Source organism: Ochotona princeps, chromosome 11 (genome assembly GCF_030435755.1).
Source record: "Ochotona princeps isolate mOchPri1 chromosome 11, mOchPri1.hap1, whole genome shotgun sequence".
In the NCBI taxonomy this organism is placed as follows: Eukaryota; Metazoa; Chordata; class Mammalia; order Lagomorpha; family Ochotonidae; genus Ochotona; species Ochotona princeps.
Genome location: NC_080842.1, coordinates 12619957 through 12636683, shown reverse-complemented (window position 1 = coordinate 12636683; position 16727 = coordinate 12619957).

Sequence of the window (16727 nt, the reverse complement as noted above, 5' to 3'; positions counted from 1 at the left end):
ATCCTATTGTTAAGATATATTTAAGTTTCACTGGGAGCCCATCTTTGATTTGGAACTAGAGATGCATACTATATCCTCATATTTGATATGATAATTTTTTTACACAGTTACTATACATTCCCTTAAATGAAAGCCATAAAACAAAATCAATAACAAACACAGTTAAAAATTTACAATGCATGGATTTAAGTAACATGCTACTGAATAACTAAAATGTTGATGAAGAAATGGAAAAGAATCTATAGTCTTCTTGGAGAAAATTATACTACTGTATGACCTATTAGTTACTGAAGAATTTACTAGGAGAAAAAATTATTTTGAAGAAATGAAAATAAAAGCAAAAATATCAAACACAGTATTGAAAGGGCTTTTGATCTCATAAAGCAAGGTTGCCTTATAACAGAGAGGACATGATATTTGTGTTTTTTGGGGGATTGACTTATTTCACTGAGCATAATGTTCTCTAGGTGTGACAATTTGATGCAAATGGTGGAATTTAATTCTTTTTAATGTCTGAGTAGTATTTCATGAAATAGATGTATCAGTTTCTTTATCCAGTCCATTTTGGACGGGTATCTGGGTTGTTTCCATGCCTGTGTTAGTGTAGATTGTGCCGCTGTAAGTACAGGGTTACAGATCCCTTTCTCATATGCAGATTTCATTTCCTTTGGATATAACCCCGTAAGTGGGAGAGCTGGGTCTATGGCAGGTCTATTTTCAGTGGTCTTATGACTCTGTACTGGCTTCCATAGTGGTTGTACTTGTCTGCACTCCCACCAGCAGTGAAGAAATGTACCTTTCTTCCAATATCTATGCCAGCAGGTGTTGGTAGAAGAGTCCTGAATGTCGGCCCATCTCTCTGGAGTTAGGTGGAATCTCAATGTGGTTTTCATTTGTATTTACCTGACAGTTAGGAAGCCTGAGCATTTTTTCATATGTCTATTAGCCATTTGAGTTTGTTCTTGTGAAAAATGTCTATTCATTTTCTTTGCCCATTTCTTCACAGGATTGTTTGTTTTGTTGTCATTGAGTTTCTGAAGCTCTTTGCAAATCCTGGATATTAGTCCCTTATGGGTTGGGAAGTGTGCAAAGATTTTAGAAGATTTTATCCTGTTCTGTTGGTTGATCATTTTCTTTGCTGTACAGAAGCTTTTTAGTTTTATGTAGTCCCATTTGTTTATTTTCTCTTTATGCTTGTGGTGTCTTTTCTAAGAAGTCTTTACCGAAGCCTGTTTCTTCGAGAGTGCTTCCTATCTTTTCCTCTAACAGTTTGATGGTTTCTGGGTACAGATTTAGGTCCTTGATTTTTTGTGTGTGCATGTGTAAAGTGACAGGTTGGTGTCTTATTTCTTACCTTTGCAGTCTGCAATCCAATTGTCCCAGCAGCATTTGTTGATGACCAGGATTTTTCCCTGGGTTGCTTTCAGTTTTCTTCTCAAAGATTATTTGGCTGTACATGTGTGGGATCCATTGATCTTTATTTCTGTACCAGTATCAGACTATTTTGATGACCACCGCCCTGTATTATGTCTTGAGGTCTGGAATTGTGGTTCTTCCAGGTTGATTTTTACTTTTCAGGTTGCTCTGACTATTCATGGTCTTTTGTTTTTCCAAATGAACTTTTCTATCTTCTATTTCTGAGAAGAGTGTTTTTGGGATTTTGATTCTTTAAACCCTCTATGGATCCTATAAAATCCAGGTTGTGTAAGTGTAAGGCAGTGTGCCTTGTCTCACCCGGTGAAAGACTGCAGCTTGATATGAATGCTTGGTGTGTCTGTGGTTTTGGGTGGTGAACTGGGTTGCCTGTGTTGCCAGAGAGGATCCAGACCATTTAGCTCTTGCCTCCATTTTCCCTCCCACTATCTCCAGAACACCTGTTTTACTTTGGTTTGGGGTTAGCTTCCAGAGGATGGGATGTGTAAGCAGGCCTGAGGCAAACCCAGTTTGCATTACCGTACAGCACTTTCACTATGCTTCCTTTTGGTATTAAACCGACCAGACCCGTAGCTGACTGTTTTATTAGCCCTCCAAAATAAAGAGAACTTTCCACCTTTGTCAACTGTGACTTTCCTTGCTGAGACAGAGCTTTTATGGATCGCTGAACATGGACCACATACCCTTCAATATCCTCTTCCCTAAGGACATTCTAGTATATCTTTTTACCAGCGTTTTCCCAGTCTCATCAATGACTGGTGCTTGCATTACATCATTTTAATTACAGTACAGATGGTATTAGGCAACAGAATCAGTATATTCCTCTTCCGTGGTCATCAGAGGTAAAATAAAGACAGTGACCTCAGTGATATTTTTTAAAATTTAAATAGTATAACTTGCATTTAAGAAATCATTACGATTTTATATGTTAAAACGATTACTGAAAATCAGTGTTGTGGGTTCAAAAGAAAAGCTTTTTTAAACTATTTTAAAATCTCAGGAACTGATTGCTCCTTCTTTAATCTTAAATTTCTTTATTTGCTGAAAATAATGATTGCATGTTCAAAATACTATTTTTCTAGTTCTCTCAGCTTTTTGACTCTGGCTGCTGTACAAATCTACTCTTATTTTGATCACAGAGGCTGATAAATGTGCCCATACATCAATGCCTGCGCCAAGATTGAATTTTTAGAGTAGGAAAAATTTGTGCTTTATTTACGTAACCCCTCCTCCTCTTTGTTTCTTTGTTTTAAGCTTCTTTATTATCTTCAGTTGCCATTTTTTTTTGTATGATCTGCCTTGTTCCTGCCTTTGGCCACCCTTGTTATTGCTCTAAGGATCCAGTAGACATTGGCTAAACTGTAACACTAGCAGTGGTTTGAAGAGCAATTTCACTTGTGTGTGCAGAGCAGAAAACTGGAACCCGGCACACTTGGTAAGGGCTCCCTGTGTACAATACTGTGAGCCAATCTGTGAATCAACTGTGGACATGGGGCTAATGTTCAGACCAATATCTAGTCAATGAACATAATGCAGAAAGGTAAGAGTGTTTAGATACATGTCAGACTCAGTGCATAATATACCGTGTCTACCCTCACCCTCCATATATCCTTGGTTACACCAAAACAGTTTTTCTTCTGAGCCCAAACTACATTTTGACAAATTGCCTATTTGTAGATTTTGAATCTAAAAAGGACTAGATTTGTTTAATGGGTATGGTTAGTGCAAAGGAAAACTACACCTATTGTGCTAATTGAAATCTTAGAACATTACAACAAGAATCCCACTGACTTTCCACTTGACATTAAATGGTTAGATTTTGAAGTAATGTACATGCCTATCTTTTAAGCTGGACAGTATGATTATACATGTTGACTAAATTGTTTAAAAACTGCACAGTTTAACTTGTAAATGAAACCACAGTGCAATTTTTTTGAAGGCTTATTTTTATTGGAAAGACAGAAATACCAAGATTAGGAAAGACAGAGAGGAAGATCTTCAATCTGCTGGTTCTGGTTCACTTCTAAGTGACCGCAATGGCTGGAGCTGAGCTCATCCGAAGGCAGCAGCCAGGAGTTTCTTCTAGATCTTGCATGCAGATGCACAGGTGCCAAGGGCTTGGACCTCAGCTGCTTTCCCAGGCCACAAGCAGGGAGCTGGATGGGCAGTGGAGTAGCTGGGATATGAACTGGCAGCCTTATGGGATCCTGGTGCCTGCAAAATGAGGACTTTAGGTATTATGCTGAAGTGCCGGGCCCCAAGTGCAGTATTTTATAGGCATGGAGGAAAAGATAGGTGCTGCATGTGGCTTGATTCAGTTGATTGTTTCCTTTGTTATTTGCTCTAAGTCCTAGTCATGCTTAAGTGTTAGGAATATGTTACTTGTAAAGGTCTAAATTAAAAGTTTTTAGCTTTTCCAACTTCTTTGCAATATGCAGTAAATCTCTCTTCCAAAACTAATTCCTCAACTCAACAATGATACTTCCAGTTGTTGTTTGTTTGTTTTAAGAGACTTACGTTCAAAACTTGTGGTTAAGTTTAGTCCTTTGTCTCTACTGCACCTTCATTCCATAAACAATTAGCTAGATGTATCCACAATGTGCACATTTGTTACCTCTTTAATTGCCACTATAATCTTTTATCTACATTATCACAATGACCTCTTATCTGTTCTTGTCCCATCTTTATACTCTAAACTCATTAGCTAGAAAGAGCCTTCTAAAACTGTAGTCTAATTGTGTGACTCCTCTGCTCTGCTGAAAGTCTCCAATGACTTCTGTTGTCAGTTCCCAAGGTACTTACCGTGTTCTAACGTATGTGTTGCTTATCATTGGCCTTCTGGTGTTCTTTGATCTGACTTCCTACTGGTCTTCTCGGCTGTGCTTTACCTGCAGGAACATGTTTGTCATTTCAGGCATGTCTCAAGGCCCTTGCACTCACTGCTTTCTGAGCCAAGAATGATATTTCTTTGGCTATCTGAGTGGCTTCATCTTTCAGTTTCTCTCCAGATGCTACTTGGTTATTGTGATCTTTTCCTCTGACTCTCCTTCGTAATCTCCATAACTAGAAATACTTCCTTATCATGTAAGCATTGTTAACCTAGAGAGACCTGTTCTTATCCTTATTACCTACAAGAGCAACTACTGCTATTGCTTCATGATTGCTTTGTGAATCAATAAATATTGAATTCCATGTTTTTAGCAAAGCCTGATGTAGCATTCAATAAATACAATCTGTTAAGATCTGCCACCATATTTTCTGTTGCCTGTTAATAATTTCCCTGAGTCTGAGATTCCTATACTGTTAAAACAGTTGATTATTAGACAATTGTAAAACTTCTTATTACCCCAATCAAGTTCTCTGTATGTAGTAAACCTAATATTAGGAATACAAGGAGACGAGGAGAGATCTACTGACCACGCCTCCCATACCTGAAACAGCCTCCACCAATCTAGGCCAAACCCAGAATTTGATGTTTGATCTGGGTGTCCCACTTGGCAGACAGATACTTAAACCATCATCTGATGCATCCGGGATGTGCATTGGTAAGAGACTAGATTAGAAGCAGAGGAACTAGACACAAACTAGGTGCTCTGATATAGGATATGGGCATTCTAAGAAACGTCTTAACTTCCATGCCAACTGTCTGGCCTGGGCAGCCCTTTTAAGGTGATAAAATAAGACTCGGTAGGAGTATGTGTATTTCCATTTCTTTTCATTTCAGTTGTTTTAATTACTCACGTATCTCCTATTTTCCATTGCATATTAAAAATCCAGAGTTGAGCCCGATACTTAGTAGGAACACTGTGTTTACTTAACAAATAGATAAATGACTCTGAGGATAGCTTTGGCCACTGCTGGCCTACCTAGTATATCTCTTGCTTAAAAACATTCTTTCATGTTTGACAAAATTGCATTGCTCTGACTGATTCACATAGTGGCATTGACTATCAGAAAATTTTGGGGGTGGAAATATTCCCTTAACATGTGTTCTATGGAATCTAGTCCCCTGAGATTTGACTACACTTTGTTCCTTGGTCTGTCATGTTTGGCAAATACTGTTCACTCTCCTTTTGCCTTGGAGTCTGGCTGTCCCATTAGCATAGGAGAGGTTGAATCATTCAAAAGGGCTATTTAATCTTTTTCAAAACTAGAATTATACAATCGTTTGAAACCTGAGAATATTATTCACCCTTTTATATGTTATCATCCTGTTCGGCTTGTGTTCCATGAAGCCTGGTTTAGAAAGTGTAACAGTATGCAAATTTAAGCCATTGACTAGCTGTAAATCAGGTAGTAGCCATGATAAGGAATTAGTAAGATTGGGCTTAAAAAGAATAAAATCAGCAGGGAGACTTGCAGAAATCTGGATGGAAGGAAGAGGCTGAGGCCTATAACCAATGTCCTTGTAAGAACAATGGAAGAATGAACATGCCTATACAAGAGGTTGTGTGTGTGCATGTATGTATGTATCTGTACGTTAGACATCCTGACATACATTCCTATGACAGTTGTCTTCCCAACATTGCTAGTAGTTCTCTGTGACACAGACTGCTATGAAATTACCTTTCCCCCTTCTCCACAGAAGATGGACAGAGCAAGATCCAATAAAGATAAAGCATAAAAATTTGTCATGGCTTCTCTGTGGCCTGCAAGCCAATTACTTGTCTGTCCAGGAGTGTCAATCATGTCTGGTACATTCCCCCGAAAATGGTCTCACAGTTCGTAATGCAGCACTAATCTCAGAAGTTTTTATTCATGCATTTCTCTTGTTCCTGTATGTCTTTGTGTTTTTTACACTTTAGTTCTCCCTCCTTTTTCTAATATAAATATCTTTTCTTTCAGGGTATTTTGTTGAGCTCTTCTGTGCTAATTTTATTACTTTTCTAATGGTGGGAATCAAGGAAGAATGGCCTTTCTGAAAGCCAAGGTTTACTGACTTCTCCAGGTTCATAAATATTAATAATGAGTTGCTGTGCCTCTGTGTGCTAAAACATTGTTGTGGAGGTTGCACAAGAAAGGCGTTTTATAATTTCCATGCAGAGCCAGAATAGCAAGGAAATGGGGCAGTGACATTTGGGGGAGCATAATATCTAAATGTTAATATTGTGCACTGCTTACTAAGAATAAGAATTCTCTTTTAAGGCTAATGTTCTAGTTGTATGACGATATTTTCCTTTTCAATTTGTACTTTTCCTCTTACGGTTATTTTGTTTTTCATAAAATTGTAAAAGAGAAGAATAAACCACCATATGTAGTCAAGTTGTTATTTGACTTTCTTCAGTCTTTTGATAAATTCTTCATAATAAAAAGAAACTGGTGAGCACTGTTTTCTAACAGACTGTGGACCAGACTGTCATTCTTAAGAAATGAACTAAACATTCTTAGTAGCATTTCATAAAAAATTCAGTTAGCCTTTAATGTTTAAGGCTTTTGCTACTGGAATCATTTGCCTTGGTGGAGGGGGATGAGGTTGCTTCATGTTAAGTGTTTTGTCTTCTATTTGTTCCAGTATTTATTAGGCAGTGTGAACCCTCTTAACGAAGAATGTCACCAATATAAATGAGCAAATCCAGCTCATATTTAGGACTGAAGAGAAAAGTCAGGAAATGTTTGAGATGCTTTATTGTTCCTTTTCCATTTATTTTCTCTATTTTGGGAATACCACTGTTAATTTCATTTCTGACACTATCCTGCTTTCATGAAATGATTTTATTTAAACACAGAAGAGAGAATCTCCCAATTGCTTCTTTCTTCTCTAAATGACCTCAAAAAACAGGGTTGGGTCATGCTGAAGCTTAGAGCTGAGAATGTAGTCCAAGTCTCCCAATTGGGTTGGGGAGAACTGAGTACTTGAACTGTTGCCTCTCAGGGTCCATATCTCTGGGAACCCTGAATTGGGATCAGAGCTGCCACTCAGAATCAGGTACTCTGAGACGGTGATGGAGACATCCTGAACAAGTCTTCAACCACTGTTCCAAACAGCCACCCCACTTTTTTTTTTTTAAAGGGAATCATCAAGTAAGAGTTAAGTTGCCTTGTATTTTGTGTAATTAGGGAAAGATCTTCCTTGGATTTTCTAGGCAGAAGTAGACATAGTGTTCAATGATACTTTCTCTGTTTGTTATCATTTTGAAGGAAAAGCATTGCTAATGCAGAGTGCCCCAGGTGTTTGCATTGCTAATAAAATAATTGCCAAACTTAAGAATTTGTAAATTAATCTCCAGGAGAATTTGAAATTTGGTATGTTTGTGAGAGGGCAGTGAAGAGAAAGGAGGAGAGGGGAGTGTGGTCAGTGAGTTCTAGGGTGGAGAGAAGAAGTGAATTTGGTGAGAGGAATAGAGTATTGGATCTGGTGAGGCCTTAAAGGTCAAGGTAAGAGCTCTGGGTGTTATTCTAAGTAACATGAAAAGTGCTTCAGGAAATTTTTTTTTTTTTTTTTTTTTACAAATCCAACTATTTTGGAAGGTAGAGTAGATGGAAAAGAATAGAAACAAGGAGTCTAGTTAGGCAGGTTCTGCTGAGGGTCATGGTTGGGTCCAATTATGTTTCACAGGGAAGGTTTGAACAATGACCATATTCAATGGGTTGTGCAAAGTGAGAAAAAGAGAAACATCAAAACAACTTCAAGGATTCTGGTATGAGCAACTGGCAGAAGGACTATCCAGCAGAAAGGGTCCTGCAAAAGAATCATGTTTGAAGGTGGGGACTTTTCTATGCTGTTTTCCCTGCTTCATTTTTTAGTATCTACTAGGGTCTATCCTACCTGCTCCCCTCAAAAACCCAAACCTGCTTCAGTTCTTACACTGCTCCTCTAAAATGAAACTTTTTTTGTTCTATTTTATTGCTGGCTGTGTTTCCAACATCTGTGAGACTAATGGCCATTGAATGAAAATATTTTTATAAACTTAAAAATTGGGTTTTGGGCTAGAACCATAGCATAGTAGGTTAAGCTTGTGCCTGTGGCACCAACATTCCATATGGGTGCTGGTTCAAGTCTTGTCGCTCCATTTCTGATCCATCTTTATGTAAATGTGCCTGGGGAAGCAGCAGAATTTGTTCCAGGTACTTGTACCCTTGCACCCATGTGGAATAAGCTTCTGGCTTGAAAGTGGCCCAGCTAGAACCATTGTGGTCATTTGGAGAATGAACCAACAGATGGAAGATCTCTCTGTCTTTACTCTGTGAATCTGCCTTTCAAATAAAAAGTAGATGAATCTTTGAAAAAAAAATTGGGTTTACTTTAACATAATACTTATTAACTTTTTGAATAAGAAACTAAGAAGATAGTTTCAAACACATGCAACAAAACAAGGGGAGGAAAACTATAGAATATATTTAACCAGCAAGGAAAAGATGGTTATAAAAAATGCATGAGTTCTAAAAAATAAAGTATGAAACTACATAAAAGAAAGAGTAAACATTAAGAATACTCAATGTTAGTAATCATGAAAATGAAAAATAACACAACTGAGATACATTCTTTTACCCAGTATTGGTTGATAGCCAGGTGCTCTGACAAAAATAAATTTTCAGTAGGATGAGAATCGGCAGTGCTTTGCCTATATAATCGCCTTGGGAACAGTTTGGTGTTAGCTATAGAATTTGAAGATATCTATGTTTGCAGATTGGTAATTTCAGTCCCGTATAGGCTGTAGAGAAACTACTGCCCCTATGCAACAGAAACATGCTGAAAATGTTCCTAGCATACCAGCAAGTGCAAATAGATTGCAACAAGCATCTCTCTCCCAAATAAAAGAACTCCCAATGAAACGGTCAAATATCCCTTGACCGTATGATACTAAGTTTTCTACCTCTGCCTATTCCTACAATGTGATGATACACTAAATAGCAGAATGGCAAACTTGTAACTGCTGTTAAGAACTATAATGCTATGATAATATGGGATAAAACAGCTGGATGGAGAATGGGGAGGGAAGAGGTGGTGGAGGGTGTATCACTGTATCATGGAAAGTAACAATAATAATAAAAGAATAAAATAATATTCATAGAATGGCAAAAGGAAATAAAAACCCATAAGTTATAAGATTGGTTAATTAATAGAAATAATATCTTATTTGTTTAAAAAAGTAGAATGCTGTAATACTCAACATGAATGCACATCAAGAATAACTCACTGAGGGAAGGAAAAACCTAGTAGCAGAGAAACAAACTATTCCTTGTGTATAAGTCAAAGTAGGAGAACCTCAACAGTATGTTGTGTGGAAATAGAAGTTAGAGAGAATAATTTTATTTGTAATTTCGAATATTTGCACATGGGGAATGTGACCCAAGCCAAAGCACAGAATTTATTTATGCTTCAAATAAGCCTCACCTGGAGAAAAGTTTACAAATTGGTTACCAAAATTTGTGCATGGAATGAAATTTCAGGATATGGAGTATGCCATTTACACTGCGACAATAGTGCTCAGCACGTTTCAGAATTTGAAGTGTTCTGGATTTTCAGATTGGGGTGCTCAGGCTGTGCTGTTCTGTGAACATTATTGATTTAGTGTGGTAGGTTATCACAGTAATCACAAGCTATCTTTTATTTTTAAACATTACCTGTATGTTGTGTTGTATGTGTATATGAATGTGGACATCTAAGAAAAATAAGTGTCAAGTCTTTTTTTGTACATGATAATTTATGGTAAATATGAGGAGATTGATAGGATCTGTGGCTTGACTCTTGTTGTGAAATCTTGTTTTAAAGCCCCATCAGGTTCTTGCTGAACATTTGACACTAAACCTCTGTGGTGCCTTAGCTGCCCCAGAAGAATACAATTATTAGTGAAAGTGCTAAGGATTACTCTTCATAAGACTTCCAAACTCCAAGTTTCCATAGAAACTTGCTTCTTAAAATTTGGTACCACATCTTGGAAAAAGGTTCTGTTTGCAATCTAAGGAGTAGTAAAAATGCTTTGCCTGTTGTATTAAATTCATATGGCCTCACAATGGGAGCATTTACATTAAATAGAATAAGATAATATTGTTTTAGAATCTGCTAAAAGATCAGGTGAAGATTCTTCTCAGTCTTAGCTAATTTTAAAGATTTATTATTTTTTTATTGGAAAGTCAGATACAAAGCGAAGAGGTGAGACATAGAGGAAGATCTTCTGTCCAATGGTTCACTCCCCTGGTGGCTGCAATGGCTGGAGCTGAGTCTATCTCTATTCTAAGCCAGGAGCCAGGAGCCTGGAGCCTCTTCAGGGTCTACCACATGAGTGTGGAGTCCCAAGGCTTTGGACCATCCTTGACTGTTTTCCCAGGCCACAAGCAGGGAGCTGGATGGGAAGTGGAGCAGCTAGAATACGAACCAGTGCCTATGTGTGATCTTGGCACGTGCAAGGCGAGGACTTTAGTCTAGGCTACTGTGCTGGGTCCTCAGTCTTACCTATTTCTTATTAACTGTGATTCTGTTAGCCAAGTTGGAAAACCTGACTGAATCTAAGGTCCAGGTATTCAAAATGCAGACTAATGCATCTGCACAGATATCATCGGACTACCTAATAGAATTCTAAGCCACAGTTTCAAAACTCCATCCCAAATATGAAGAGTCTGCAGTCATCCTCTTTGCAGATCCTGCGTTTGCCTTTTCTAGAATTAATGAGTATATCCCCACATGGTAGTCTATGTATAGATTAGTGACATGAAACAATTGGCTTCCTTGCCTTCATGAAAAGTGGTACCAATCATCTTGAGAAATTCTTAATTTTGCTTCTTCCTCCAAAATATCTGTTTTACTTTTCCTGCATCTCTTGGCTTCTGGTTTTTGTATCCACACAAACATGCATGTCGCTGTGAAAAAGCTTCACAGTGCAAGGTGGGTCTCTTTCAGTTTGTGGCCTATGAGGTTAGTTTCCTAGAGATTCATTCTGTTGCTTGGTCCCCACGGGGTGGCTTTTCATGAAGTTGAAGCTTCCGTTCCCTCTCTCAGATGGATCCCTCTCCTGCCAGTGGGTTTTGAAAATTCTCTAAGGTGCATGTGAAAACTGTGCCCTTGCCTTGCACAACTGTATTCCATGTTGTGTTAAGTATCTGTTGCAGTAGCTTTTGGCCTTTGCCCTGTGAAAGAAAAGCAAGACAAATCAAACCAAAAATGCTGAATGGAACTGACTTTTCTTCATTAAGTAATGTTCTAAGTCATGGCAGCTTTCTGGTTCTGTGACAACCTATCTTAACAAATAGTCTTTAGAATTTTCTGAATTCCAGTAAGTAAAATGGAAACCTAAAAGAATACATTCTCTGAATGATAAACTTGAGGAAGGGACAGATTGTGGTATGGCTATTCTTGTTGAGGAATTGAATAATCTTGCAGAGTTACTATCTGTCAGACTTTTCAGGTAATTAGGAAGAAAATGATGAAGAAAGCTTTACTTTGAAGTAGTTTCTACTTACTTAAAGAAATAATCATGATTTTGTGCTTACTATTAGGATAGAAACCTGAATTGTTTGAAACCTGATCAGCTGGTGGTTAAGCAAGGCCTGATAATTAAGAGAAGGTGGACATGCATTTGCTGCAAACATAGAGAATAGCGTGTGCATAACACTACACATTAAGTTTGAATAAACCTGGTGAGTTCAAAGTGGTATAACCATTGCTCAAGCTGAAGGATGGGGAACAATGGGGTGGTGTTAGTGTGTGTAGCACAGTAGTCCACATGGGTGATTTTACTTGAAATAAAATTACAAAACTGAATAAACAGCTATATTGGATAAGTTTGGTTTTAGGGTTAATAGGACTTAAAAGACAGTTCATCGTATTTCCTTGTTGGAGTCTGAGGTAGACCAGAAAAGACCATCCAAAATTGTGAAGCTTTTCCTAATGGAAACATCATCTTGATCAGGAAACCAACCCAGGCTGGAATGCTGGATCCTCAGATCTTTGGAGAAATTGATTTTCATGTCCTCTGTTTTCCATAAATAAACTGACACTCTGGCAATACCTACTTCCTGCTTGCTGTGAGCCCACTTTAAATACTTCAAGTATGATAGATTCTTAATAGACAATATATCCTTATTATAATCTGAATTTTAAAAGTGAAAAGAAGTGAAAAAGAGCAGCAAAACATTATGGGAGCTGGAGGATATTTGAAAAATCCATTTCTGTCCACTGAAAAAAGTGCCAGGAGCTAGCAATAGGTAGCTAGCTAGGAGGGGACCTTTGAAGGACTACTTTATGATGCTCCTCTCATCAGTAACCACTTTGGCTAAGATTCTGTATCCCTTGAGTTTTGATAAATCAGAAGAAGCTTAGTTGAATCCCTTTTTTGTCAAATCACTGCATACTTGGTTGAGTCCTACAAGAGATGTTTTTTCCTCTGAAATCTTATTAGCTGGTGTAATAGCTAAATGTGTAGGAGGAAAAAAAAAAAGCAAGGGATGCATTCTTTTTTTTTTCTGGTTTAGGAGGGGATAACTGCCCTAGGATAATGTTTAAATGTGTGACCACCAACCAGAACCAATTATTGCAAACTTTCAAACTATTGAAATGCCTAAAGCCTCATCACAGCTACTGTGCAGATCTAAGTATTTGCTTCACATTGAGAAAATGAGAGCAATTGGCTTTCTTATTAAAATTTTATTAAAAATGAATGAAAGTGATGGAATTGGCTAAGCAAACAAAATATTTCAAAATTAGAATGACTATGCCTTCGTTTCGTGCTTATTGAGTGTTTGCTACTTGCAAAATGCTGTGGTAAACTGCTGAAAGGGATGCAAATAGCTGAAGTCAAGCTCCCTACTGTTGGTTTCTCAGAAGAAATAACACATTACAAGTACTTGCCCTTGTTCTACAAGTAGGTCTGATGTCAGAAGAGAACTGCAGGGAAGGTGCAGTGGGATTTCAGACAAAGAACTGTGTGTGTCATTGCTCATCCCACTTAGGCCACTCTTGTCAGATTAAGTAAGGGATCCCACAGTCTCATGTGGAGTGCCAAATGAAGAAATGGAAATTCTTTCCTAGTAACTTAATTAGTTCAAGCAAAAGTGTCGCCTCCTCATCAACCAGTATTTCCTGAGGGTTCTTGTTCTGTGTAATGTGTAAGCACCCTCTCTTCTTCCATCTTTCCAATTAATATTTTCCTCTGGTGTTGAAGTCCCTACCAAGTAGGGATGACTGTGTAGTCCCAGGAGTGTTTTCTTCCTGTCACAATGTTTCTGATGACTTAGGCCACATTTGTTTTACTAGGTTTTCATTCTGCAATCTGTGAATGGATTCTGGGGGCTTCACCAGAATGCCTAGTTGGTGTGTTGAGGATGAACCTAAGAATAAAGCTTTCTTCAAATACGTGTGTGATCTTCAAGTGAAGTTCTCTTTAGGACTTCAAATACTAATATGTATTTTACCAGTTATTTTTTCTGTTGGGGTGATTTAGATAGATATTGCCCAATCTTTTGTTGAATATTTTTCCTTGACTTTAATGCCATCAGCAATACCTTGGAAGGTCAGTGTTGATCCGATTTTTGTTGTTGGTACAACATTGCCTAAGCTATAGTTCTATTGGACTTCAGTGCTATTATAAGAAATTAAATTGCTCTGCTACAACTCAGGTACCTCCACTGTCAACATTTTTTCCATGTTCTGAAAGTTGATTTCAGTTTACAAATAGGAGTTTTTCCCTTCAAACTTCATTTGTGACAACGGGAAATATTTTTACAGTGTTAAGTATGTGCTACAAGCTGATTTTAAATACCTTATGCCATTCTGTCATTTAAAACTCACAACTTTATGAGTACTATTAGTAGTAATTGCATGAGTATATCTCATAATGGAGTGAAGTGCCTTATGCTTTCACTGTAAGTGGCGGGGAAGGGATGGGGGACAGTGTGTGTGTGCAGTCCCTCTATAGAGTTTGTGTCTAGCTCTTTCATTTACTGCCTCCTTAAGTTAGCTCCTCATTCTTATGAATTTGGAATGTACAGAGCCAGGTAAGCAAGCACATATTTTCATTTTTTAACTGGTTACACTGTTGCTGACCTGCAGCAGTGACATTTTTAGCCCAAGACCTAGATACAGGAAACGAGAGGGTGTATAAAGAAAAGGGAATAAAGGATCCTTTGTTTTGGGGGTGGGACCAGTCTAAGACAACATTTCGTAATAGGTGAAGTATATCTTTGGCGTCCTTTCTCACCTTTTAGCCATCCTCTTTTTCACTTTCATCTATTTTTTTCTTGGCTCCATTTTGATTCTGTCCCTCTGACCTGTCCAGTTGCTGAAAATGGCCCATGTCCTGACTCAGTTCATCCTGATCACATACTAACTGCAAAGGAGTCTAGGTTCTGTCTCTGACCTTGCAATGTCTCAATGCCTAGTGAAACAAGCCAGTCACAAAAAAATACAAATACCATGTTTCCTATGATATCTGGTAATAGATATATAATTTTAAAAAGTATTTAAGACTGAAATTGAAATGTTGTGATTTGATTAGTACTTCAACTTTGCCTATATGCCTGTGGAACCCTGGTTGTTCTACATTTTACTTGCTGAACATTATGGCTAGTGGTATATTAATCCTGTTACGATAAAGTAAATTGAAATTATGCTATTTCTAAAAATAAAGAGAAAAGCAAAGGGATTGAGAAGGAAGGGAGCAAGGGACCAATGATCATCATCTTAGAAGTTTCTCTGTGAAATACATGCAATTCATTCCTTATATATTAATAAAAATTTTATGATCATCCTAGAAGAAATCCTGAAATGTATAGTCCTTTGGACAAAATTGTTACTTGCAGCATTGTATTGCATAAGAAAAAAATTGACGTTACCTAAATGTACAACATTAGAAAGGTTTGTCTTTTAAAGATTTAATTTTTATTTGAAAAGCAGAGTTATGGAGAAAAGGAAAGAGAGAGAAAGAACTTCCATTTGTTTAAGATTTATTTTATTTTTATTGCAAAGTTAGGTATACAGAGAGGAGGAGAGATAAGAGAGGAAGATCTTCTGTCTGCTGGTTCACTCCACCTAGTGACTGCAATGGCTGGTGCTGTGCCAATCCAAAGCCAGGAGCCAGGAGCTTCTTCTGGGTCTCCCACACGGATGCAGGGTGCCAAGGCTTTGGGTCATCTTTGACTGCTTTCCCATGCCACAGCAGGAAGCTGGATGGGAATTGGGGCTGCCAGGATTAGAGCCGGCGCCCATATGGGATCCTGGCGCATTCAAGATGAGGACTTTAGCCACTAGGCTATGACACCGGGCCTGAAACCTTTCATTTGTTTTTTTCACTCCCCAAAAAGCTATAATGGCCATACCTGGGCTAATCTGGAGCCAAATCTTCCTGTGGATCACCCACCCATGAGATGCGGCCCAAGAACTTGTGGCTCCTTCACTGCTTTCCCAGGCTATAAGCAGAGAGCTGGATCAGTAGTGTAGCAGCTAGAACACAAATGAGCCCACATGATGTATCAGCACCGCTAATGGAATCCTAGCCTACTACAGCTAAAAACAAGTAAATTGCAGTAAAGACATACATGTGTGCAATTACTTTTATGAGTACTTTTAAAGACAGGGCAAAACAAAAGCTTAAATGCTGATAAAAATGCAAAACAAAAGCAGTATGACTTTTTGAAATATGTACATAAAATAAACAAAGACAAATCCCCAAATAGTAAACATACAGATTGGATAGTAGAATTAAAAAGTGATTATACTTTTTTTTGTTTCCTAATATATTTTAAAATCTATAATAAAGGTAAATGGCCAATTAAAACTCATTCATAGTAAATTCTCGTTACTTTTTAATGTTTGCAATCAGGTATCATTTTTGAAATTGACCATGTATCAATCCTATGTATCTTTAATTAGTAGGATTCCTGGCAGATTGAGATTAGGTGCTTGAGGATACTTGGAGAGGTTCATAGAAAATGAAATAAGATATTTAAATTCTTAAAAAAGGTAAAATTAATTCAGTTTTTTTCATAATGTATATTTTTCTTAAACTTTTGAAGTACTCTCCTGTGTGTGTTTGCTTGTGTTCAAAGTATATCATTAAAACAGAGCTTCTTCGTTTGAAATATTAAAGCTGCCACACTGAGCCTTTCTTGCTTTATGAAACTTTCATCATTTTAGTTTTTTCTTTAACTTCTGGGTTTTAAATTTTCTGTTTGTAAGTTCATGTTGTGTAAGTTCATGCTGAGTGAAAGCAAAATCTCTGGTGTTGAGAGCAGACCAACGGCAAGAGCAGGCTAGAGGCGGTACGTATAATCTAAACACAAGATAGACTCTTAGTGGATTCCATACACCTGGTACAATTTAGTGTTCATGTTTTACAGGGAGCTTGTACTTCTTTGCAGGT